Here is a 10,682-nt window from a genome sequence, read left to right on the forward strand (position 1 = left end):
GCTGGTGCAGCCACTCTGGAAAACAGCATGGAGGTTCCTCAAAATGTTGAAAATAGAACTGCCCTATGACCCAGCAATTGCACTATTGGGTATTTACCCTAAAGATACAAACATAGTGATACCCCAAGCATTCTTAAGATTGCTGTTTCCATTCCATCTGTCTCTGGATTGTTTGCCTGCCTTATCTCCAGGAGTAGGACTGTGCCCCTAGGGCTCTATCCTATCTAAGTCTGCCAACCTTTAAAATTCCAGTCTTCCAGCATGGTACTGGCATCAAAACAGACACATAGATCAGTGGAACAGAGTAGAAAGCCCAGATATGAACCCTCAACTCTACGGGCAAATAATCTTCAACAAAACAGGAAAAAATATATAGTGGAAAGAAGTCTCTTCAGTAAATGGTGCTGGGAAAATTGGACAGCTATACAGAAGAATTAAGCTTGACCATTCTCTTACACCATACACAAAGATAAAATAAAAATGGATAAAAGACCTCAACGTGAGACAGGAATCCATCAGAATCCTAGAGGAGAACACAGACAGTAACCTCTTCGATATCAGCCACAGCAACTTCTTTCAAGACATGTCTCCAAAGGCAAAGGAAACAAAAGCAAAAATGAACTTCTGGGACTTCATCAAAATCAAAAGCTTCTGCACAGCAAAGGAAACAGTCAACAAAACAAAGAGGCAACCCACGGAATGGGAGAAGATATTTGCAAATGACAGTACAGACAAAAGGTTGATATCCAGGATCTATAAAGAACTTATCAAACTCAACACACACAAAACAGATATTCATATCAAAAAATGGGCAGAAGATATGAACAGACATTTCTCCAATGAAGACATACAAATGGCTATCAGATACATAAAAAAATGTTCATCATCACTAGCTATCAGGGAGATTCAAATTAAAACCTCATTGAGATACCACCTTACACCAGTTAGAATGGCCAAAATTGGCAAGACAGGAAACAACGTGTGTTGGAGAGGATGTGGAGAAAGGGGAACTCTCTTTACGCTGTTGGTGGGAATGCAAGTTGGTGCAGCCACTTTGGAGAACAGTGTGGAGATTCCTCAAGAAATTAAAAATAGAGCTTCCCTAGGACCCTGCAATTACACTCCTGGGTATTTACCCCAAAGATACAGATGTTGTGAAAAGAAGGGCCATCTGTACCCCAATGTATATAGCAGCAATGGCCATGGTTGCCAAACTGTGAAAAGAACCAAGATGCCCTTCAACAGACGAATGGACAAAGAAGATGTGGTCCATATGCACTATGGAGTATTATGCCTCCATCAGAAAGAATAAATACCCAACTTTTGTATCAACATGGATGGGATTGGAAGAGATTATGCTGAGCAAAATAAGTCAAGCAGGGAGAGTCAATTATCATATGATTTCACTTATTTGTGGAGCATAACAAATAACATGGAGGCCATGGGGAGATGGAGAGGAGAAGGGAGTTGGGGGAAATTGGAAGGGGAGGTGAACCATGAGAGACTATGGACTCTGAAAAACAACCTGAGGGTTTTGAAGGGGGTGGAGGGTGGGAGGTTGGGAGAACCAGGTGGAGGGTATTAAGGAGGACACGTATTGCATGGAGCACTGGGTGTGGTGCAAAAACAATGAGTTCTGTTAGGCTGAAAAGAAATTTTAAAAAATGCAAAAAAAATTTCCAGTCTTCAAGCCCTCTTGTTGCAAGAACTCATGACATTCACCCCCTGACATTTTCTAAGCCAATGGATTTAGAGAAACGTTTTCCTTGTGCATTCCCCTGTGTTATTCTCTCTCACTTGCCCTTCTCTGTGACCATGGCTCCCTTCCCTCTGAGGCACCAATGATCCATTTCTTCCCTAAACTATGTCTCTGTACTTTCTACCTTCTTCAATGTGGCCTCATCTCTCCATCTTGGAATTTGTTCTGTCATAGACTTGATTTATGGGGTTTTAGAGCAATTTGATAATTATCTAGTTGTATTTGTGAGAGGAGGCAAACCTAGGGTCCTCCTAGTCCCCCACCATCTTCCTACTCACATATCCAGACTCCCCTCCTTTAGCTCTTTGAGAATATTTAGGTCAGTTTATTTAAATCTTTGTGTAGTAAATCTAATGTCTGTGCTATCTTAAGGACAGTTTCTCTTCATATCTTCTGTGATTGGATTATGTCCTTTATTTATTTTTATGCCTTGTAATTTTACAGAAAAGACTGAAAACATAGTGGGGTGCTTGGGTGGCTCAGTCTAGCATCTGACTCTTGATTTGATTTCACGATCTCAGAGTAGTAAGATCAAGCCCCATGTTGAGCTTTATGTTCAGTGCTGTGTTGGCTTGAGATTCTCTCTCCCTTTCCCTCTGCTCCTCTCCCCACTCTCTCTCTAAAATCAATAAATCAACATATCAATAAATAAAATATTAAAGACAAGAAAACTGGACATTTAGAATGTTATATTATGGTAACTTTATAAATCAGATTCTTCCCCAGCCTCATCATTTGTTTTGTTGCTTGCTAAAGGCTTCAGTTATTTGTTTGAGTTTGACTATTGTTGTAAAATGTGTATTTTTGTCTCTGCTTTCCAGCTTTATAGAGATGGGAGGACAGTGGCAATAGTAATTATAATTCTTAGAACTTATAACAGGGAGAACTCTTTAGATATTCCATTTAATTCTCACAACAAATATTTGTAGTGAGCATCACCATTCTCATTTTACACATGAGGAAACTTGGGTTCAGATTAGTCCCTAGCCCAAGGTCAGGTATACATAGGATTCCCACCCAGCTCTGTCTGACTTCGTGGTCAAGTGTCTGTGCTATGTTACTTTTCTTTGTGTGAATTTCTTAGTATGAGAAAAAGTGAAGTTGGTGGGAGCTGACAGGAGAGTGGGAGGAGGTAAGTGCCAGGGACAGATGAACTTTTTTTAAAGATTTTATTTATTTATTTATTTATGACAGAGACAGAAATCACAAGTAGGCAGAGAGGCAGGAAGAGAGAGGAGGAAGCAGACTCCCTGCTGAGAAGAGAGCATGATGCGGGGCTCAATCCCAGGACCCTGGGATCATGACCTGGGCCAAAAGCAGAGGCTTTAACGCACTGAGCCACCCAGGCACCCCCAGATAAACTCTTGATCATAGTAGAGTGTTTGTTGAATCTTTGACCTCTTAGAGACTGCTTTGAATTTTAGTGGAATTGAGCTCTGAGATCAGAAGGGTCAGTGTGATCTTAGATGGTTGCATCCTCATTAGGCCAAGGTCCTGGGAGGAGGCAGAAAGATGCAGAGTGGTGATGGTCTGGAAGTCACTGGAGGCCCTTTGTTTACATACAGTATTTAGTGGACATTCTCAAGGTGGGCCACAGAACAAAACAAAAACCAATGTTTCCCATTCCCTTTCAGAATAGAGGAAGAGACAATTCCTTTCAGGTTGACCCATAGAAACCCTCCTCAGTTTTCTTCTCCTCCTTCTCCTGGGAGAGTTTGTTGTTGTAGCTGAGATGAGCAGAGAAGTTTGCAGGCGCCTCCTTTCCCTGGGAATTTAATTGCCAGAGACTGGGGACAGAGTTGTGGCAGAGGAAGGGTCTCCAGGGATTTGTGAAAATAGAAGTAACTTTCCTTAGTCACAGCAGAGGAGGAGAACAATGGGTAACAGGGAGGAGTGAGACAATAAAATATCTCACAGATGTTGGTCCTGGACAAATGAGGGGCTTCATCCACAGGTAAGAGGTTCTTCTCTGAATCCCAGCAAGAGCTTCTCTTTCCTGGCCCAGTTCACTGGCACATTCACTTCTGTTTGGAGAAAATATATATGATCTCTCTGTGCTACAGCTGTTGTTTCTGGACTGCTTTTTCTCATCTCTTGAAGATTCTGCCAGGGTTTTAGCATGAGGTTTTGTGTGTGGTGTGTGTTCCTCCTTTCAAAACCCATTTTCTTCCCATTTTAAACAATCTTAATGCATTTCTTTAAAACCTTTCCACAGCCGTTATGGAAGGCATCAGGTATTTCTTTCCTGTAAAAGGGAAGTGTCCCAAGCACCTCAGTCAACTCCCATTTTCACAGGATACAAAAGATTCTGGAGGAGTTCTGACCACACAAGTTTTTTATTTATTTATCTATCTATTTATTTATCTATCTATCTATCTATCTATCTATTTATTTTTAAAACTTTGCTCCTATAAGAGAATGTTCTTCCTTATTCCATTTCAGTCCCATTTCCTTATAAGGGGATGGAGTTTCATTGGTTTTCCTGCACTGAGAGAGACCCATTGCAGACCCAACTGACTGATTAGGGCAGTGAAGTCTGTTTTCCAAGGACATAGGGCTCCAGACTCCTGATCTGCCCCCTCACTCTCTAGCACTTCCTGGTGTCATTGATTACATGGTTTCAGGTAAGGATTTTCCCTCTATCTGTCTGTTATCAAATGCTTAAAATGTTTGTTCACTCACAACTAGCTTTGCCATTCTCCTTTGCCACTACTATTTCTCTTGAGAGACAGACCTCTGTGTGGTTGAATTTTATTTCTGGAATATTGTTTTGCCTCTCAATTCTTTATTCTCTGTGTAGAACTAGAAATGACCTCAGGACTGTGTCAGCCAACCTGTCATGTTGCTGTTTGGGAAACCAAGACTGAGGAAAGGAAATGAATTTCTCAGGGTCTCACCACAAGTTTAGGAAGAGTGGGCACTGTTTTGTTTTTTTCAGGTCTAGAGAAGTTGCGAAACGCTTGGACCATCTGAAACTGGCCCCCTAGGTTATCATGAAAGCTGTCTATCCCTGATGACATCTGGCTGTTATATTTTTTAAAATTTAAATTCAATTAGCTAGTTTATAGCACATCATTAGCTTCAGATGTAGTGTTCAATAATTTATCAATTTCACTTAACACCCAGTGCTCATCACATCACATACCCTGCTTAATGCCTCCTTAATGCTGCTAGATTTTGAATGAGAAGGGTGAAGTCATCTCCTGCTGACCTACCACATGTGCCTATATTTCTAACTCTTGGGAAAAACTTTCTCCTTGCTGCTCCTCCACACGTTATGTATGTATTATTCCATGTGGATAGCTTCTCCCATACCCCTTCTTTTGAAGGACAATTAGGGCCCTGCTGTTATTTGGAAAAGCATGTTCTGGTGTATTTATTCCTTTTTCTTTCCACTCCGCAGTTCTGTTTCTCTTTGAGAAAGTTTCCGCAGGTTTGACTTTTTCCTTTTCTCCTAAGGACTCCTTAACAAAATTCTCAAGACCAACTCTGCAGGAGTCTCTTATACATAGCTAGGGCTCTGGCAAGGCTCATCTGAGGTATGTAGAAAGACCTTCCTGCTCTAATATCTCCCCCATTTGCCCAACTGAAACTATCAGGTAAAGTTTTGTCAGGAGAAATTTCCATCTGAATTGGTAACAAGTTCTTAGATACACGGATTAGTGCCTTTTTTCATTTGCAAAGATTAGTTTATCTGATCTATTGCTTAAAAAACCTGGCAAATCAATAAATGCATCTGAGAGGAGTCAGAGTAAACAATATCCAGGTTTCCTTTCAACTTGAAAATTCTGATTTCCAAGACATGTACTTTTTAAAAATTTCCCACCTCATTTACATTCTTACCACATTTGTACAGAGCGTAAGTGTTGGAGTGTAGACTTCCTAATAGCTGTCACTTTGTATTGCATACTTACTATGTGCCAGGCACTAAAGTGGCCTTTACATGCATTGTCTTATTTCATCCTCATAGCCATTATAGATGATGCATCTAGGGCTCAGAATGGTTAAGAAACCTGCCAAGATCAGACAGCTGAGTGTCCATCACCTGTTTAGACCACTACAGTTGCTTTTTAATAGTTTCTTCCCTTCTCACATCTCCACATCTCTCCACAATCCTGTGAACAGTCTTAGAACTCCTCTTTCACTCAACAGTGGCAATGGCCACCATTTTTTGAGCCTTTTTTGGATGAACTATGCAAATGTCTGGTTTTTTTTTTTTGAACACATGAACTCATTTAATTTTTATAACCACTCTAAAAGGCGATTATTTTCATGCTCATTTTGCATATGAGAGGAAAGCTTCAGTGAGCATTTGCCCAAAGCTATTAATTGGCTGAATTCTGGTTCTTAACTATGACTCAGTGATATATAAAGTACCAATTAGTTATTTAACCTTCCAGGAAACTATTTTTGTGTAAGGGATATAGTATGGACTTAATTATTTTTCAAAATATATGAGCAATTGTCCCTAACCACTTCTAGAATAGCCCTTATTTTTTCCCCACAGATTTTAAGTTCTATTATTATACCAGATTGTAAATTTTCTTACACATATAGCTCTGATTCTGGACTTATTCTGTTCTGTTGCTCAATTTGCTTATTCCTTCACCAATACCATTCTTTTTATATTTTGATAACTGATGAGGCAGTTTTATTTTTACCTTAACCTGTTGGACATTATCTTTTCAAAGTTATCTCAGCTATTTGTTCAGCAAATGTTTATCTGAGCACTTCCAAGATATTATGTGTGCACGTTGGTTCTCATTTTGTCAATTTCCATGACAAATACTCTTGAACATCATTTCAACATTATACTTATGCATTCATTTAAGTTTGTTATTCTCTCATATAGTGTAAAATTGAAGAGGCACAAAATCATGTACCTAAAACCTTTTTCTTCTATCCCAGATCCCTGCAATCTTATTTTAGAGTTCCTTCCTCTGATGCAAACAATGTTGCTAGTTACACGAGTTTCCAGGTTCACTAGTTCACTTACGTTTAATTCCAGAGATTTTTTATAGATATATAGATATATAGAGACACACACATTTCTTTTTACATGTTTATATTTAAAATATAGTATTACATGATATATATCATATAAAATAATAGCATAATTATATAATTATAATATGTAACATAATTTATATCATCATATAAATATAATTAAGGCATATAATTATATAATATGTTATATAGCATGTTATATATTCAGTTATATTATATTTGCTCCCCTGTACTATACCTTTTTCACAGAACAATACAATTTGGAGAGAATTCTATATCAACACATAAAAAGCAACTTCATTCTGTTTCGTATTTGCATATTATTCCAAGGTTTATTCAGCCTTTCCTCTGTTGATAGATATTTAGGTCATTTGCAATTTTTCTACTACAACAAATCTGTACTAAACCACTTCACTATGTGTCATTTCACATATGTGCAAGTATTTTTGTACAATGAGTTTCTGTAAGTAGAACTGCTTACTCTAAAGGTATTTTTATTCTTTAAAAGCTCCATCTTTGGAATGCCCTTTTTTCTATAGAATTTCATTCTTGTTTCATGTTTATAATATCTTTCCTTATCTCATTCAACATTGAGTAGAAGAATTTTTAAAACTTTTTTTTTTCTCTGAAGAGTCTCTTTTTTCATCTATTTTGCTTTGCTGAAGATGGAAACTTTTTCAGATGTCTGCTAACCCTCAATTGTCTGCTAATATTAAAATATAGGGTAACAAAAATCAAATTAGGTGATCTGAGTATGAATGACCAGGCTTTCATTTTATTATTATTTTTTAAACTTCCAAAGTCAGTATCTTTAAATGTTTCCTGGGCCACTCAAATTCTTGGATTAAGAAAGAGAGTCATTTATTTTCCAGTCTGAAGGGAACACATCTGGGTGCCAGGACATGCATTAGGACAAATTAGCAATTTGTGTTTGCCTTCTGTTCAAAAGGGTCCTTTGAGGTCTATGCTCCCAAGTATTATTATTTTTTTCCATTGGCCCTGTTCAATTTCTACTGACTTGTGTGTCAGTTTCAATGTTATCTTGTGGGTTTAACGTCCAGCTACCCCATTTTTGTCTGATATGGACTTTGTTTCTGATCACAATCTTGTTAGCACTCTTGGATGACTTCTGAGAGAATGACTCTGTTTTGCCATTTCCAAACTGAAGTGTCTTATTGAGATTTTAGTTGGGATCACATGGATTTTTTGGATTAGTTTTGGGGAGAGTTTGCATCCTTTTAGTGTTGAGCCTATCTATCCAAGAATATGCTTAGCTTTCTTTGGGCCCTCTTTTAGGTCTGCTAGTAATGTTTTATAATTTTTGACATAGGGGTTCTTTCCTAGGCACTTTGGAGTTTTTGTTGCAATTGTGAATATTATTTCTACTACTTTTATTAATTGGTTAGTAGTATTATGTGAGAATTGCTTATTTTTGAATGTTGATCCTATATATTTTGAATGTTGATCCTTGTTTTAAAAATTATGTTCCCATATTCTTTATAGAATATGTAAAATACAAAGAAACTGGGGGTGGGGAGAATCTTTAATCCCACTACTAGAAGAAACCACACTAATAATATCTTTGCACATTTTCTCCCAGAATTCCTAGTCTTAAGAAATTCTATAAAATGCTGAGTTTATATAACATATTTTTTGTTCAGAATCTATTAAAACTATTATAAATATCAAATTGAGTACATATTATTTTATCATGTAATTGGACCATAATTTGCTTAGCTTTTCCTTTGTCTTTGTTTTTGAGTTGCCCTTAGTTTCTCACTTACAAAGTTTCTTAGGAAATACTTTAAACTTTCATAGCTCAAAAGAAAGAAAATTAGTAAGCTTCTCTCTGTCTCAGTTTCCCCACTTATGAAATTGGGGTAATGATGAATGTTCCAGGGAAGTTATGAGGAGTATATCTGAGGATGTGTCAGAGTGTTTATCAAAATGCCTGGCGCATAAAAATTGCTCAAATGATTTCTAATTTACTAGGCATTACTTATGTTATCCCCTTTAATCTTTACTATTACCCTACAAGATGATATTGTTATCTTATGTTAAGATAAGGAAACTGAAGTTCAAAATATTTGAATAGGTGCCCAGTTTACACAGTTGGCTCATGTCTTTGCTGCTTTAGTAGTTTTCCCTGAAAAAACAAATTCTTGAGGGAGGCTGACCTAAAGATTTGTAGGACTAGTGAACAACCAAATTCCTAACAGAGGCAGAAACAGTGCCCACTTCAGCAGTAAATACTTCAATATTTGCTCCTCAGCTCTGTGAAGAAAGTCCTAGGAATTAAAACATCATCAACAACAGCCCGCATCTTCGTTAGAAATTCTTTATCTTAAAGAGAAACTTAAAGAGTTTATTCTAAACCAAATAGCATTTAAAGAGGACAACACATTGGACAAAATTTTGATGTCCTCAGTATGGTGGCACTAAACATACATCTCCTGTTTCCAGATCCCAACCCTTAGTCTGGCACACTCCTTTGCAGGAAAAATGGCCTTCATGGGAAACCAGACTCTCATCTCCCACTTCATCCTCCTGGGCCTTTTCACCCACTCGCCACTACACCTCTTCTTCTTTTCTGTCATCATGGTCATGTTCCTGGTGGCCCTCTCTGGCAATGGACTCATGATCCTCCTCATCACCATCGACTCCCGTCTGCACAGCCCCATGTACTTCTTCCTCAGCTGGCTGTCACTCATGGACCTCATGCTCATTTCCACCATCGTGCCGCGGATGGCCACTGACTTCCTCCTGGGCCGTGGCTCCATCTCCTTCACAGGCTGTGGACTCCAGATCCTCTTCTTCCTCACCCTCCTGGGAGATGAATGCTTCCTGCTGGCCTTCATGGCCTATGACCGCTATGTGGCCATCAGCAACCCACTGAGGTACTCAGTGATCATGAGCCACCGTGTTTGCTGGCTCATGGTGGCAGGGTCCTGGCTCTTTGGCCTGGTGGATTGACTGATTCAGGCCATCTTCACTCTGACCTTCCCCTACTGTGGCTCCCAGGAGATAGATCACTTCTTCTGTGAGGTCCCTGCCATACTGAAGTTGGCCTGTGCTGACACCTCCTTCTATGAGACCATGATATATGTCTGTTGCATCCTAATGCTGCTCTTGCCCTTTGCTGTTATCTCTGCTTCCTACTTGCGGATCCTGGTAGCTGTGCTCCATATGCGTTCTGCTGAAGGTCGGCAGAAGGCCTTTGCCACCTGCTCTTCTCACATGGCAGTGGTTTCTCTCTTCTATGGGGCTGCCATGATCACCTACATGTGGCCTCAGGCCTACCACTCCTCCAAGCAGGACAAGGTGGTCTTAGCCTTCTATACAATGATCACCCCTATGGTTAATCCACTCATCTATAGCCTGAGGAACAAGGAAGTGTCTGGGCTCTCAAGAAACTCCTGGGGAGGTGTCCCTGTGGTGCAGGAGCAGTGCTAGGTTGACACTGGCACCTGTGGATGTAAGCTCTGGGTCATGGCTACCTGGATTAGACTTTTAAATTTTAACAATTGTTTTGAGTGTGTAGTGGTATCTCACTGTGGTTTAAATTGCATTCTCCCAAAGCTGTTTTCTAGTACTGTTGTGCACATTTTTTAAAAAAGATATTTGTTTTATTTATTTATTAAATTTAGAGCACAAATTGGGGGAGGGGCAGAGGGGAAGGGAGAGAGAGAATCCAAGTAGACTTTGCTAAGCACAGACCCCCAAATGGGCTCAATCTCACAACCCTGAGATTATGACCTGAGTTGAAATCAAGAGTTGGACACTTAACTGACTAAGCCTCAGGTGCCTCTATTTGTATATATATATATTTTTTAATTTATTTTTTATTTATTTTCAGCATAACAGTATTCATTGTTTTTGTACCACACCCAGTGCTCCATGCAATCTGTGCCCTCTC

At 39.1% G+C, this 10,682-nt stretch overlaps 1 pseudogene; it reads left to right on the forward strand.

The window, feature by feature from the left end:
- Positions 1-9,268: 9,268 nt before the first annotated feature.
- Positions 9,269-10,224, forward strand: LOC132008752 (olfactory receptor 2V1-like; annotated as a pseudogene).
- Positions 10,225-10,682: the final 458 nt, after the last annotated feature.

Source organism: Mustela nigripes, unplaced genomic scaffold (assembly GCF_022355385.1).
Source record: "Mustela nigripes isolate SB6536 unplaced genomic scaffold, MUSNIG.SB6536 HiC_scaffold_872, whole genome shotgun sequence".
In the NCBI taxonomy this organism is placed as follows: domain Eukaryota; kingdom Metazoa; phylum Chordata; class Mammalia; order Carnivora; family Mustelidae; genus Mustela; species Mustela nigripes.